This window comes from Eptatretus burgeri, chromosome 9 (assembly GCF_056783735.1).
Source record: "Eptatretus burgeri isolate ZD-2024b chromosome 9, Ebu_testis_v1, whole genome shotgun sequence".
Lineage (NCBI taxonomy): Eukaryota > Metazoa > Chordata > Myxini > Myxiniformes > Myxinidae > Eptatretus > Eptatretus burgeri.
This window is the reverse complement of record NC_140969.1, coordinates 106,064,389-106,081,375: the sequence shown is the minus strand read 5'-3', so window position 1 is coordinate 106,081,375 and position 16,987 is coordinate 106,064,389. Positions and strand designations below refer to the sequence as shown.

Genomic DNA, 16,987 nt, shown 5'->3' with positions numbered 1-16,987 from the left:
ATGATTGGGAGAAGGCTGATTGGTCTATAGTTACAGGGATCTGTTTTTTCACCTTTTTTATGCAGGGCAGTGATGTTAGCAGATTTCCAAGCTGATGATTGGGAGAAGGCTGATTGGTCTATAGTTACAGGGATCTGTTTTTTCACCTTTTTATGCAGGGCAGTGATGTTAGCAGATTTCCAAGCAGATGGCAGATGACCTTGGGAAAATGAGAGGGTGAATAGAACAGAGAGAGGGTGAGCAAGAGCAGAAGAGCAGGCTTTGAGGACAAGTGGGCTGATGCCGTCTGGACTGGTTGCAGAATCTGACTCGAGGTTTGAAAGCAAGCTCTCCACCTTGTCAGGAGAAAAGGACACAGAGTCCAGGGACAGTTGGGTGCGACTGGGTAAAGTGGGTAGAGATAGTGATGGGTTTGGGACACAAGATTTAGCTGCAAACACCGAGTTTAGACATTCAGCTTTATCACGTGTGGAATCAGCAGTGCGGCCATTTGAGGTAAGGGAGGGGATGGAGGGGGAACATACACCAGAAACAGATTTGATTAAACGCCACCAGGATTTTGAGGAGGGAGAGAGGTTTGAGAGTTCAGACTTGAGATGAGAAAGATGTTGTTTTCTGGCTCTCCTGAGGGTAGCTACACACTTGTTCCGAGCTTTGTGGAAAGAACTGAGATTGCCCTCAGTTGGGTTTGCTTTCCATGAGGCAAAGGCAAGTTGTTTCAGGACAACTGCCTCGCCACAAGCTTCAGTAAACCAAGGGCGGGAGGAAGGGTAAGACAACTGAACACGAGAGGGGATAAATCTGTGCATGAGGGAGAGCAAGTTTCTTTGAAAGAATTCCCAGGATGAGTTGATGTTTGAGAAAGTAGTGATAGGAGACCAGTCTGTAAGTTTGATGGCTGCTCGGAGACCCTGCCAGTCGGCTTGAGTGAAATGCCAGACTCGACGGCGGTGAGGTGGTTCTCTGATAACAGCCAGAGAGATGTCCACTTTAACAAGGACGTGGTCAGAAGAACCAATTGGAGCGAAGGAAGAGCAGCAGATATTGTCAGGGAAATTTGTCAAAATCAGATCCAGAAGAGATGGAGTACCATTGGTTGAGATCCGGGTCGGGAAGTTGACCGATTGAGTCAGTCCCAATGAGTCACAGAAAGCTTTTGCTGATGTCCCATGGCAGGTGAGAGAGGTACCCACACCTAGCCAACTGGCGTGATGACAATTGAAGTCGCCACATAAGAGGAAGAGAGAGTTTGGATGAGAAGATAGAAGATGGTCCATGTTTTCGGAGAGTGAGGTGTAGATGGAGTCATCACTGTTCGGTGGACGGTACAGTACACATATAAACATGAGGTGGGAGTGGAGGGGAAGCCGAAGCCAGAGGTATTCCTGGGGGTGTGGGGGAGTGAGAGCAGTGCAGGGAGAGTGAGGAATAGAGTCTTTGATGAAGAGAGCAACACCTCCACCAGGACGAGGCTCAGGTCTGTCATACCGTAAGAGGGAGTAACCAGGGAGAGATACTTGGGAGTCAGACACGTCTTGGGAGAGGAAAGTTTCTGTTAGGCAGATAATGTCTGGTTTGTCAGTGGCAACCTGCATGGAAAGATCTGAAAGGTTTGAGCGAAGGCCCCGGATATTTGAGGTCCACACTTTTAATGAAGAGGTAGGGGAGGAGGCTTTGGGTGCAGGAGGTGGAGGGGCGGGGGAGGGTAGGATGAGGGACGAGGGGGGAGGTAAGGAGGGTTGCTGAAGGAGTGTGGGGTATTGCAGAATAGCGAGGGGAGGGGGCCGAATGAGGAGGAGAAAAGGCTCTGAGGTGCTGGGAGAGAGGGGGGACAAGAGACAAGGAAGATGGCAGTTGAGTATTTGAGGAGGTGGAGTGATGAGATGGAGGTGAGAGGGCAGTGGAGGGAGGCAGGTTGGTGGATGAGAGGGGGACAACTTAGAGAAGGAAGAGTGAGGGGGATGAAAGGTGGGAGAAAGGTGAGGGGGAATTTTTGAAAGAGGTGAGAGGGAGGCTTGGAGGGAGAAGAGTGGGATGGTTGCTTTGAGAGTGAGAGTGAGGGGTGAGGGGGTGAGTTGGCACTGAAGTTGGAAAAAGAATGCTTGATGGAAAGCGAGCATCCATGGCAAACTGTGGTTTTTAAAAGTTTTAGGTCAGAGATGCGATTTAACACAATTCTTGATGGATGCAATGAAGGCGAATTCAGAGCATGGAGAGAAGAAGCGCTGTAATAGTTCGATTTTTTAGGCAAGGAATGAAGGAGAGGTCGAAATGAGAGCAGTCTGTTAAAATAGCAGAAGAGTAGTGCATTGTGAAACAGTAAAGAGTACCACATGTGTGAGAGAGGAAGATGAAGCATTATAAGATCGTTTTTGTTGTTAATATTAATGTATGAGAGAGTTCAACAGATTAGGTCATGGAAGTGTAAAAAAAAAAAAAAGAAATCGAGGAAGACGAGGAGGAAGTTAAGAGGAAGAAGAAGTAGCAGAATCGGGAGAAGGTGAGTGTGTTGTTGTTGTTGTTGTTGGGTATATATATATATATATATATATATATATATATATATATATATATATTTTTTTTTTTGAGATAAGAAAGAGATTAGTTGGGAGAATGGGGGATGTTTGGAAAGTGGGGAGGATGAAAATTGAAGGTAATGGGGAGGATAGAAATTGAAGGTAATGGGGAGAACAAACAAACAAACAAAAAAAAACGATCGAACACCAAGTGGAACCGGTAGGCCTCAAGCCTAGGACTAGGCCTCAAACACCAGGTAAGAACGTCGACATAAATACTCACAAAATAGCACGATTTTTGAAACAAAACCGAACTCGGAACACACATTAACATGTAGGTGAGAAAATTAAACAGTTAAAACGGGACAAATAACAACCGGAACTTAACTTTGAGAATGTCAGTAGGGAGCCCCGAAGGAGACCTCTTGCCGCTCAAAACCGGAACCGGAAGTGATATGTATACCATCATGCGTTGTCTTTATGCCAAGTACGAATAAAATTGAGTCCATACATGTCCGAGATATGGTTGCGGATGCACGCACGCACACACGGACACAAAAATTGAGGCCAAATCTATAAAGCCCCATTTCGGACGAAGTCCAACGGGGGCTAATAACACCAACAGGGCAGAATAAAAGAAAGCAATAGCAGGTACGTGCTTTCTTTGTGATGCGGAAGAAGGTGGCTGTTTCGTGTTGCTCGCTCAGAGTATGCCTTGGCCAGTCTGGTGGGCAGCGAGAACCGTCGTGTGACGGGGGAACCCAGCAGTGCCGTCTGTTCAGAAAAGGAGCTAGGGCTGGGCAATATTGATATTTTGTTTTCGTGAGTTGGTTATCCTCTCTCCACATATCGACGATGTAGCGATATATCGATATCAACATGGCACAATCACTTCTGCTAACGTATCGTGACCACCCTGTGGCGATAGCTGGTGCTTGTGGGGTACACACTATCGATGTTTATATAACCATAACGATGACCCACTGCACAATAGCTTGAAAATATAACTGATAATCGCCATTTAACGTGTCCTGAAATGGATGTAAACACTTTTGTGTGCTCTCATTAAAAACAGTGTTTGTGTCATTTTCAAACACATGATCATATTGATGGGTATTTTTCAAAATTAATTGCACTTTTGCAGAGTGGTGAAAAAGCCTTTGTGGTTTGACATTGGACTTCATCTATCCTGTATAATCGAATGATATTAAATATAATGTGTATCTGTGTATTTCTGTATTTTTCTGTCTGCCTTCAGAAAGACAATTTGAGTAGGGTTTTAACGGCGGGCAATCTTTAAACACGACTGTGTTCACTACAGTCTCTTTTTGAAGATAAATAAACTTGAAAAACATTTTCCATAAAAGAGTAATGACGTCTGTTTTATTGGAATTGTAGACAGTCACCTGCAAACCGAGCCTCAAGGGCGGTGTACGGAAGCCAGTGTGACCACTCCTCATTTTCATAAATGCCAAGGTGAGCCAAGGAAAAAAGCCAATAATTCAAAAGGTTTCGGAAAAGCGATGATAATAGGAAACCTATACGTCAAGAAAACCTATAGAAAACCAAGATGCCAAGGTGAACAACGAATAGCCAAGATCGTGTGAAAAAAGCCAAGGAGTGGTCACACTGACGGAAGCGTTATTAAAAAACAACAATAAATACAAGGCGCAGCGAGGTGAAATTCGCTGCACGTGATGTGTAACGCACACATTGTAGAATGAGTGTTAATTTACGTCCGGAGGATGTCTAATAAATAAAGAAGATGGAAGCACACCTGACACTAGGCCGAGGCTTCAGACTTTGGCACTCTCATGAGGCTGTACCGTTTGAAATGAAAAGTTCCAGAAGATAAAGAAAATGGGGTAACGTTTGTACATGTAGTGTTTTAAAATAATGCTTCTTCCTATGAAATGCCATATCTCCCTGTTTTGACGGGCTTCCTGCGATCAGGTCCAATATGGCCGACTGGCGGCCATTTTGTTACTTAAATATGTCCCCAACCATTTCTCACATATGCACGGTCCGATTTTGTTCAAACTTGGCACAAGCACAGTACATGATGGCATACACGTGCCCTAAACTTTATTTTGCGATCTGATCAAAGATGGCCGACTGATAGACTGGCGGCTATTTTAGTTGTACATAAAATTTATGGGTTAACCCTTTAACTCCGTCCAGCAAAATTACTAAAACAATGGGGGCTTTGTCATTTTGTCTTTTTTACTTGTGGTAAAGGGTTCCTGCTGTTTTGCGAGAATAAAAGTGGCACAGTTGGAAAGGTAATCATCGATTTACTTGTTTGAAATAGTTGCAAAGCTGTTAATCGATTTACTTGAGAAAAAAATTGTTTCGTTTCCGTTTGTTTCCTTCGTCATTTCCGAAGAAGAAGAAGAAAAAGAAGAAAACATTATATAGTTGTTGCTGGGTGGTGTATTTAGCCAAAAAAACGCAGGGGATAATAACATTTTAGTTTCTTTTGATGTTTTGCCAGTCTCATCAGTAGTTGAGTTTCCCCGTAATGCGTTCTGAGTTTGAAGAAGAAGAAGCAATCGTAGTTTCTTCACGCGGTGGTTCAAAAGTGTCGATTCATCGTCTGATCAAAATCTATTTTCCCTTTATCAACTTGAGTTTCTTAACTCCTTCAATCTTTCAGGTCTGCCACCACACGAGATTTTTACTGAAGGTTGACGCTCCTATCTTGCTCTTGCGAAATATCATTCCTTGCAATAGCCACTGTAACGGAACGCGTTACATCTTAACCAAGGTGACTGAGTGATCGTCTTCTTGAAGCATGGATGATAGGTGGTGAGTATGCAGGATCTGTCCTTCTTATTTCTGGAAATCGTCTTTCATCATGTGACACTGATTTTCTTTTTCAACTCAGCTAGCATTAGTTTCCAGTCAGGCCGGCTCTTGCGATGACGATCAACAAAAATCAGACCAGAGCCGACGACATTGTGGAGTACTGCTTCCCATTATAACGTTGAGGATGAGACATTCGTAATTAACCTCTGCCATCGAAGATGGATGGAGGTTACTGTTTTCACCCCTTTCTGTTTGTTTGTTTGTTTGTTTGTGAACAGTATTACCGAAAACCTCCTCGACGGATTTCGACGAAACTTGGTGGGGGGGGTTAGGTCTGGTCCAAGGATCATGCCATTAGATTTTGGACTTGGTCCAAAATCCAATATGGCCGCTATGGTGGCCAATTTGAAAAAATATTTGAATTTTTTTTTTTTTGCATTTCTACATGTTTTAAGTGATTTCCAACCCCCCCCCCCCAAAAAAAATGTTAGAGGTAAAAAATTTTTGCAACTTTTTTTCAACAAAATTTCGATTTTTTTGCATTTCTACATAACATGTTATAAGTGATTTCCAACAAAAAACATGCCAAAATTATAATTGCGGCTGATTTTGGAACTTCAGGTGGATATACCCACGTAAAATCAATTTCTGTCTCAAGGAATCTAGTTATGACGAATAAATTGAGTATGTAAAAGGGAAAGTTGCAAACTATAACTCTGTGAGCACTGTTGACGTCAAATTGAATGAATAGGATATCAGGTTCACTTGAGTGACCGAGCAGTATTGGCGGCGGAGGTTTTGCACTCCACCGAGTGCTCCCCCTCTAGTTTTTATATGCAGTAAAATATCTTTGGGTGAGTGAAATATATTTGAATTACATGATCACTTTGATATATTTCTAAAATAATCATACTTTTTTATGAAACAAAAGTAAATCCACAAGCCTGTGAGTTGTATTATATGGCACGTCATGGCACGTCATGTCAGAGCACATGTCACGGCACGGCACACTGCACACATCCAGTCATGTCATGGCACGACTCGGAGCTGTCCGTCATGGCACGGCATATCACAGATCACCACACCGCACAAATCACGTCATGTCATAGCACGGCTCAGAGCTGTCCGTCATGGCACGGTATATCACATCAGCACACCGCACACATCACGTCATGTCATAACACGGCTCAGAGCTGTCCCTCATGGCACGGCATATCACAGCTCGGCACACCGCACATCACGTCATGTCATGGCACAGCTCGACACACCGCAGACATCACGTCATGTCATAGCACGGCTCGGAGCTGTCCGTCATGGCACGGCATATCACAGCTCTGCACACCGCACACATCACGTCATGTCATGGCATGGCTCGGAGCTGTCCATCATGTCATGGTATGCTCCGGCCCGTGGCATGGCTCGACTTGACTTGGCATGGCTTGGACGGTCTGTCATTGCTCACGACACGGTACAGTTCATCATGGCTCAGCTCAGAAAGGTCTTCCACAGCACGGCAAGGTTCGGCTCTGCTCGGAACGGTCCGAAATGGTACGGCTTGGCTCCACTTTTTTGTTATCAACGCCATTTATTGAAAGGAACGTCTGCGATAGATAGGTGATTGTTTTCGATCAACATAATTTATAAAGCACACTTTTCTTGATGAAACTGAAGGAAATCCACAAGCCTGTGAGTTGTATTCTTTCACAACTGTGCTATGATTGGGGGGGGGGGAGGGGAGGATGCTCCTCACCACGTCATTTTGACGGACTTTCCCCCTCGTGTATATAAAAGAGCAGGTTTTGGGTCGCTGATGACTTCGTGTGATTCGAAGGTTGTAATCTCATTAATAATCGTTGGGCAATTATTTTCTTACATTTGAAACTCAAAATATGCTAAAATTAACTTTTAAGTAAAAACTTTTGTCAGTGATTGAAAAACAGACCGGAATTTACCGAAGATGCTATGACGTCGCGTTCTCCAAAAACTTCGTGAATATTCGGAAACAGCGTGTGAATAATGGCGAGATGCGAATCAGAGAGTGATTTCAGCGGCGATGAAATTGAGTGTTTTCATTCTGATATTGCCGAGGACGAGTCGGAGGATGATGGGAATTTATACGATGGAGTTTCTGGCCCTGAGACATATAAATTTGAGCCACTCGCAAGTGCCAGAAAACGGCCTATTTTGTGTACAAGTGGCTGGACTGACTGTCTGGCAGTTCACACTGACAGACTCCACCAGACAGATTGGTTTGTAGATTTTCATTTTCTTGTTCGATGCATAAAATAATGTAAAGTTTTTGATTCGTCTGTGACTTCATATAATAATTTTTAACCCTACAGTCACTCGAGTCAGAAATAGAATGAATCAATAATGGACCCAAATATATTATACACCGTAGCCTTGGCGTTGAAGTCTTTCTGACAGCTGAGCTTGACCCCAACGAAAGTGAGCAGTTAGAACAAACCACAACTTTCAAGAGACTGTTGTGGCATATAAATACCAAAACATGTTTAGCCTCATTAGATAAGCCTGGTGTTGGCGCAGTGGTTAGGGCAGCGGCTTGGGATCCAAAAGGTCCTGAGTTCAAACCCGGTTGGGCCACTGAATTAATACACCAGGGGGTTGACCCAGCCTGTCATCCTTCCGAGGTCGGCGAAATGAGTACCAGTATACTGGGCCGGTGTATACCCCGGTTAAAATAGGTGTACCATATCCCTGTGTCGTAAGAGGCGACCAGGGTTGCGTCAGGAAGGGCATCCGGCGTAAAACCTGTGCCAAATCACAATGCGGATCATACGGATGATCCGCTGTGGCGACCCCTTACGGGAACAGCCGAATGAAGAAGAAGTTTAGCCTCATGAGGAAATATTCTACCAAATTTAGAAAAAAAAAGTGGAAAATTGATCAATTTTTTACAATTGAAATGAAATAGCCCAATTTGCTGATGATGTTAAAAAAAGTAATTTAATCAACAATAAGTTGATTTGTTGAGAAATTTTTTCATGCTTGTGTTTTTCAGAAAGTTTATTTATGTGTTTTTCCATGTTCTCTTTAAGAATACATTTCAAGGTTTTTCTCACTTAAACTCAACAATCGATTCTGTGACAGAGCAGTATCTGGAGAACTTGTCAACCAACAACTCATATTCACAGAGTGGTGATCAGATGTGTTTATGCCTTCGTAATCCTCGGCTGTGGAATGGTCACCACAAATGACAAGTCTATCCAGAGGGTCCTCTTTACCCGTTTTCTTTGGGGGGAAATTCGCCCGTTTTGTTTGTACAAATCTTATCCACTGCCGGTGAATGTTTGATTCCTTCGGGAATCGGTGGGAGTGATTACCCGTTTTCCAGCCATTTTCGCAAAACATGACTACACACGTACGAGGCATGATGTACAAATATTCAAATAACTTTGTTCTTCAATAATTCAAAATAAAAAAGGATAATATAGATAGTTGCAAGCTCAAAAAAAGCGAAAGAACGGCCCGCTGAACTGGACACTTCTTCAATGAGCGAGTGAGCGTCTGCTTTGTTTTGGAGAACGTGACGTCATTACGTCAACATCCGTATATGGCACGCGGCTGTTTTTTTCAACAGCCTCGAGAAATAACAACTTCGGAGTTAAATTTCATTAATCATTCCAATAGTTAGGCAACCACAATAGTTTGCATCGAACTATTTAATGCACATATAATCATATTGATAAATTTTCAGAACATGTTTGGTGACCCACAACCTGCTCTTTAAAGTACTGTATCCGGATTTCTCCATCCTCCGTCCCACGGCCTGTCACGCTCTTCTGGCTGGAAACTCGTTCAGGTATTACGTCTGGGGCGTCATTACAACATTATGTCTGGCACTAGGCTAGGCCTCTATGGATGTCCATATCATTGCGGTGTCCTGCACTCAACCCGTCCCATGCTCATGTATTTCTTTGAAGTTTTTTTTAAAATTTGTTTCCGATGGTGGGATGAAATATGCATCGGCTATGATGGGGTGGGGTCAGTTAGGGGGGTTGGGGGGAGGGGTGTGAAAGATACCTCAAACAAACACTTCAACTCTTCGTACGTAGTTCATGTGTAGACTAATGGACATGTTTTTATCACTTATTATTTACGGGCGATCTTGTTCCAAACATACATGTTCTTATGACGCATACCTTTATTTGGGCGGTGTATAGGCAACTGACAGCCCTGTATAGGCAAAAAAATATATATCCCGGGTTACGTGCATGAAGCAAAAACATACCTATAGCTTATAATTAAAAACGCCTCACTGCACTAGAAAATGTGGGGACATGAATATTCTAGGTACTGTAAATGATGGAGACTTGTTGTACCCTCCCCCGACTGGAGGATACGCTACACTCTACACGATACACATTTACATGGAGAATTTGTGTCCCCGCCCCTTGCCCCCCCTAGAGCACCGGCAAAGATAAAACACCCCCCCCCCCCATACATGAATTGGGGTCATGCTGATCCTCTGTAGCAAATTGTAATTCGCCCATAACTGTAGGAGGAATAGCACGACACACACACACACACACACACACACACACACACACACACACACACACACACACACACACACACACACACACACACACACTGGTCCATGAATTATAGTAAAGTTTCAGCAAGCCGCACATTAACAAACCAACCAGTCATCAATCTCTTCATGCACAAGTTCACAGTCGCACCTACACTTTTTTTTGTATATACACTGAGCGGATCAGGATGCAACAGGGCAAAAGGAACAGCAGAGAGAGGGAGGGAAACACCAATAACAGAGTTGACCACAGAGGGAGGTGGACAAACCATGGTGTGGGGAGGAATGGAGGTCAGGAGAGGATGCATAGAGTGGATAAGATGGATACAGATGGAAACTCTCAGGAGAGAAAACGAAATTTGGGTTGGGTGGGGTGGGGGAAGGTTAACGAGATTAGGAAAGATCATGGTTTTGGATTGGGGACGATCTGAAATAGTGGTGAACAGCTGTCTTAAACACATGGAGGGAAGAATGAGGTTGAAGATAATGGGGAAGTTGGCTCGACAGGATACAAACAAGAACAAATGAGTGGTGGTGAGCAGTGATCCTGGATTTAGGTAGATTCACCATTTGGGGTTTGATGGTGGGCCATGTGTGCCCTGCAGAAACGTTGGGGAGATAAAGCACAGAAAGAGCAGAGGGTGTAAGACCAGAAAGGAGGTGGTAGAAGACAGACAGACCACCAACCTCTCTGCAATGGCAATATGATAGGTCCATCGACTCAGCTTCATTGTGGGAGAGTCCAACAATCTTAAAGGCCTTGGTTTCCACGGCATGCATCAACAGAGATGTGACACAGGGGAGCCAGCCCAGAGGGGAGACCATCAAGTTGCGGATGAAGGCTTTGCAGGTGGAAAGGAGTTCAGGAGTGCCAAGAAGAGACTTTGAACAATGAAGGATGCCCAGACGGTGGCTGGCTTTGGAGGCCAACTTTGAAATGTGGTTTTCCCAAAAAGATCATGGCTGATAGTGAGACTGAGACCCAAGAGTTTGTATGACTGAACTTCCTCAAAGAGGCTGCAGCCTCCCTGTCTGAAGGATGAGGGATGCCATGACAGAGGGTGGAGTCATGAGCATAGATAAATAGGATTTTCCAGATTCTCAGAGAGATCATTGTTGAAGATCAGGAATCGGACTGGACCGAGAACACTGCCTTGGAGCACTCCAGCTTCTTTTTGAGCATTGAGGATTCAGTTGAATGTCACAAGTTGGCTACGAGAGTAGAGGATGTCAGTTATCCATGTGTGGAGTTGGCCTTGGATGCCATCTGCAGAAAGTTTGCAGAGTAAGGCAGGATTCCAGACTGTATCAAACGCAGTCGATATTTCCAAAGAGACGGCCCTAATCTTATGTCTGACATTGAGGGCCTCCATCCATTGTTGGGTGAGTAGTGGCAGCATATCCAAGGTGAGTGACCTTGTCTGAAACCAAATGGGTTATCTGAGATGAGGTTGTTGGAGAAAAGAAATGATTTCATATCAATTGCGATGATGGATTCCATAACCTTGCTGATGATTGGAAGTAAACTGATAGGTGTGCAGTTAAGGCGAAAAGTTTTTGCATCTTTTCTATGTAATGCGGTGATGTTGGTGGATTTCCATGCAGATGGAAGATTACCTTTGGCAAATGACAGGGTGAAAAGGGCAGAGAGAGGATGTGCAAGAGCAGCAGAGAAGGAATGTAAGACACGTGAGCTGATGCCGTCTGGTCCAGCAGCAAAGTCAGAGTCGAGGGTTGATAGAACGTTCTCCACCTTCTCAGGTGCAAAAAGACAGAGTCCAGGAGCAGTTGGGAATGACAGGAAACTATGGGTACCGAGAGTGAGGGGTTGTGGACACAAGATTTTGAAGCAAACACAGAATTGAAGCATTTGGCCTTCTCACGAGTGGAGTCGGCTGTGGTGCCATTTGAAGAGAAGGAAGGGATGGAAGGGGAGCATACTCCAAAGACAGACTTAACAAGACATCACCAGGTTTTAGAGTAGGGAGACAAATTGATCAGTTCGTTCATTCTTGAGGTTGGTCAGATGTTGTTTTTTGGCTCTCCTGAGAGTGTACACACGCTTTTTGTGGACTTCTTGGAATGCACCGAGATTGCCTTTGTTCGGATTAGCCTTCCAGGAGGAGAAGGCAGGTTGTTTCAGAGCATCTGCCTTACCACAGGATTCAGTGTACCATGGGTGGGAAGAGGGGTAGGATAATTGAAGATTGGATGAATGAGAGACAGACAGAGACAGAGACAGTTTCTGTGGAAGAATTCCCAGGCTGAGTTAATGTCAGAAGCAGTAGATATGGGAGACCAGTTCTGAAGTGAGATGGCTGCTTGCAGTCCCTGCCAATCTGCTTGAGTGAAATGCCAGACTCACCGGCATTGAGGCAGCTCTCTGAAAATAGCCAGATCGATGTTGACTTTCACAAGCATATGATCAGATAAACCAGTTGACTCGGAGCTCAGATGTGGTGATTGTACCGGTGCTAATGCCAAATAGCCCACTTACTCCTCAGGCACAGGCTCAGGATTCTCAACGGAAGACCCTGATGATGAGGCAGGATAACTGACAATTGAGATGGGGTTTCTCACCATTCGCATGGAAGGCAAGAGAGAATGGTGTTGCGTCTATCTTGTTTTTTTATTGGGACTACCTTGTTATGATAGACTAAGTCCTTCATGTTGATATTCTTACTAAAATCGATGAAAACACCTCAAAATCTTCAGTTTATGATACCACACACCACTTTTTCCATCATTGAATGTGCCGATATATCGACACTTTTTAAAATGTATTATTGGAGTGACGACATATTTTTAATATCTTATCAAGCCGATAATATCGAAATATCTCACAGCCCCAATAGGAGCCCAACCCGGCAGCTCGTGGTGTCCATCCAATGTGCCCCGTCAACCATCCGCACCACACAGCTTACTCCATGCTCACCACCCTCTTGGTCCTTCTCTCCCCGAGACTGCTTGCGCCCCATCTTTCCATGCTTGAGCCAGAGAGCCTGAGCGATTATATTGTTCAGCCCCCAGCAGGCAGGAGTGTTCAAGTGTGTGTGTGTGTGTGTGTGTGTGTGTGTGTGTGTGTGTGTGTGTGTGTGTGTGTGTGTGTGTGTGTGTGTGTGTGTGTGTGTGTGTGTGTGTGTGTGTGTGTGTGTTAAGGGGGGGGGAGGGGGAGAGTGAGGACAAAACAGGAAACCTATGGGACATGTGGCCTGCTGCACTTTTATCTTTAAATTGTCTTGCACACAAAATGTCCACGAGGTCTATACATACAAGACGTACACAGTGTGGTAATTTACACGGGAATCACAAAACAAAAAGGGGGTTCATTGAGATCCCCATCCACATTTCATTACATTTCTACGGTTGCTGTAGTCTCTAACCTGCTCATGCACTTACCATTCACAGAGGAAAGCAAATTGCAATGGCTCCAACTTATTGGGGTACCAAGCCTGTAACCGATTGTTTTTACTGTTTATTTTTTTTTATCCCCCTCCAACCAACGAAGTTGGCGGGGAATATAGAAATGGGTTCCGTCCGTCCGTCCGTACGGCCATCCGTACGTCCGTCCGTCCGTCACATTTCGTTTCCGGAGCTTAACTTCAAATCCCCTCAAGATATCTTTACGAAATTTGGTACACATATCAAGCAAGTGGTGAACTCGTGCCTTTTGATGTTTACAGATTAAAAAAAATTTTTCACTATGGTGGTGGATATCGAAGACTTTGTCTTCTTTTTCTCGCTGTTATTTATTTTTCTTCCACCGGGAATTTGCAGGTTTTTTCGCTTTAAAATTCATTTTCTCAGCAACCGTAAATCCGATCGACACAAATTTTTTTTGATAGCACACTTATTGTATCTTTTTTGATAGCACACTTATTTGATAATTGTGACGTCATAGGTCACGTGGTACGAGCACCATCGTTGAAAAACCGAAAAACTTTGGACGTCTGTATCTCTGAAACAGTGCAATGGAAAAAAAATTAAACTTGGCACATGGCAAGAGCTCCTCGTGGGGAACACGTGTGATTTTTCGTGACGTCATCTTTGAAGTGGTATTCCCATGAAAATTCGACAGGGAGAACGCTGCATCGGAAAAATTTGAAATTTCTTGAGTGCCATCTACGCAATACACTCTAGAAAAAATTATGACATCATAGGTCATGTGGTTTGGCAGCCATATTGTTTTGGAATTTTTTTTAAACAAGCTCAAATGAGCTAAGATCCTCGTCCTCTTAATGATGACGTCATAAAAACGAATATGACGTAATTGTGATGTATCAGGTTTGCGATAAATTATCTGTGCTAATGCCCGGCTTGATTCCCGCAAACAAAATTCAAACAGCTTGCCTAGTTTCGGAGATAATGGTATCGGCGATTTCCATTAGCGGTGATATTATGACGTCAACTTTTTTTTCAAGGAATAATTTCCAAAATTGTAGATGGTTACTACCTGCCCGTGGGCTTTCTGCATATTGTTACATTTGAGGGGAGGTATGCATTCAAAGGGTAATTAGGATGTTTAATTAGGTATGCCATGCTGTTCGAGTTTACCAGGATCTCGATGTAATAAGTAGCAATTCAGAGGTGATAAGTTGTCTAGTAAATGTTCATTTCTTCAAGGGGGGGAAATGATAATTGTCACGTAATTAGATAGGGACACGGGATAGGGTAAGTGTGTCTGTGTAAACCCCTTTTGGTATTCTCTGGAGACTGGCCGTGACGTCACAGGACAGTGCAGCGGATGGCTCCGCCCCGTGATCACGATTGGCAGAAGGCGACGGCGGTGGGCCAATAAACGGCTCGATTGGAAGTGACGAGGACAGGAGGATAAAAAGGTTCTGTTCGGGGTCGAAAAGGAAGAGGAAGAAGATTACAACCAAAAGATCGTGTTTTTTTTGGTGGGGAGGCTGTTGCGCGGGGAGCATCCTTGTTGTGCTGATTCGATCGTGTTCTTGATCGTGTCTTGGAGCCTTGCTGAGCCTCGTGCCTCACCTTGGTTGGCTCTGGGGTTCTGCTGACTCGGAGTACGGGGTCGAACGGCGGGCGGACCTGCCTCCCTCTCCTGCTCGCAACTTGGCGCCAGAACTGGTTCCCTGGCGGCTGTGAGCGGACTTGGGCCAAGACCAGGAGGTCGACAGCACCACGGTTTCTCCTGCCCCCCTGACGAGAGCAAGGCCAGCTCGTCCGACGCCGATCCAGGGACAGTTGCGTCCACACCACGGTCCAGCCTGACCACCAGAAATAGCTACGTTTTGTGTGTGTGTGTGTGTGTGTGTGTGTGTGTGTGTGTGTGTGTGTGTGTGTGTGTGTGTGTGTGTGTGTGTGTGTGTGTGTGTGTGTGTGTGTGTGTGTGTGTGTGTGTGTGTGTGTGTGTGTGTGTGTGCTTGGCGCCTTAGAGGGATTGAGAACTGTATATTCATTGGAATTGTCTGTGTTTTCCCCACGCCCGATCCCACACCATCCCGTCGAATCGCCCCGGATCCCTCTTCTTGCCGAGTCTTGTTATTTCTGGTAATAATAAAAACAAATAAACATCATCAACTCAGTGAAAAGTGACTCGTGCCACCTTCCTCGTCCCGTTTGGGTTATAAACCGCCATGTTTGGGTTATAGAACCGCCATGTTTGGGTTATAAACAAATAAACCGCCTCCATCGTTTCGGCTCATTCTACGTTGGTGGGACTGTTCAAGTCCCGTGGACGTCACAATATACATGGCAAGTTTCACGAAGATCCGATGAAAACTCTGGGTTGTGAAACAAAAAATGTCAAAAAATAGGAATGACGTCATAAAAATTTATATGACGTCATAGTGATGTATCATATGTGCGGTAATTAATCTCTGCTAATGCCCTGTTCGATTCCCGCAAACAGAATTCAAAAACCTTGCCTAGTTTCAGAGATATTTTTTTAGGCGATTTCCATTAGCGGATATATTTTGACGTCATAACTTTTTTTCTAGGAGGAATTTTCAAAATCGGAGATGGTTACTGTCTGCCCAGGTTATTTTTACATATATATGCCAAGTTTCAGGAAGTTTCGATGAAAACTGTAGGCTGTGAAACAAAAAAGTCCACAAGAACAACAACGTTGGTAAGACTTAGAGATCCTCCACGAGGATCTAAAAAAGTCCACAAGAAGAAGATGAAGAACAACAACGTGAGTGAGACTGAGATCCTCCACAAGGATCTAAAAAAATCTTCTCCAGAATGGCTGGACAGATTGAGGCAAAACTTCATGCACACTTTACCCAAGACATCCTTTTAAAAGTTTGTTAATTTCCAATTGATGTCATATGGTTTGGTGGACATATTGAATTTACCCTAAAACCTTCGAACATCATCCCCTCCAGAATGGCTGGTCAGATCAAGGGGAAACGTCACACATATATTCTCCAATGCAAGTGGATATAAGTTTGTTAATGAATAATTTCTCGGTCACATGGTTTGACAGCCATATTGGATTTAAGAAAAATGTTGAATATTGTTTTCTCTCGAACCACTTATCCTATTGAAGCGAAACTTTGCATTGGTCATCTATCTCCATGTCTGCATATACGGTAAAAATTAGGATGTCAAAAGTCACATGGTTTGGTGGCCATCTTGGATAGAAAAACGCACCACATCCGATTAACACGAAACTTCACAATTGTGATCCCCTACCCCATTAGAGGCATAATATAAATTTATGAAGTCATCGGTCACGTGGCTCGTCAGCCATATTGGATTGATAATTTAAATTTTTTTTAAATCTTCTCCAAAATGGCTGAGCATATTGAGACGAAACTTTACACACATATTCCCCCAGACATGCTTGAACAAATTTGTTAATTTCTAATTGATAGGTCACATGGTTTGGAGGCCATATTGAATTTACCTAAAAACCTTCAAACATCTCCAGAGCGGCTGGTCAGATCAAGGGGAAACTTCACATACATGTTTTACAAGGCAAGGAGATACAAGTTTGATAATGAATAATGGTCACATGGTTTGGCAGACATATTGGATTGAAGGAAAAATATTAAATAATGTTTACTGTGGAACCGCTGCATCATTCAATCTGAAACTTCACCATTATGATCTAGCTTCTAGTGGACATGTGGAATGT

At 43.9% G+C, this 16,987-nt stretch overlaps 1 protein-coding gene across 4 annotated transcripts in view; it reads left to right on the top strand.

Annotated features, from left to right (window-relative positions):
* LOC147020853 (serine/threonine-protein phosphatase PP1-beta catalytic subunit-like) overlaps positions 1 to 16,987 on the top strand; it is a 96,804-nt gene that overhangs the window by 52,738 nt on the left and 27,079 nt on the right. The gene's annotated exons all lie outside the window — the stretch shown is intronic.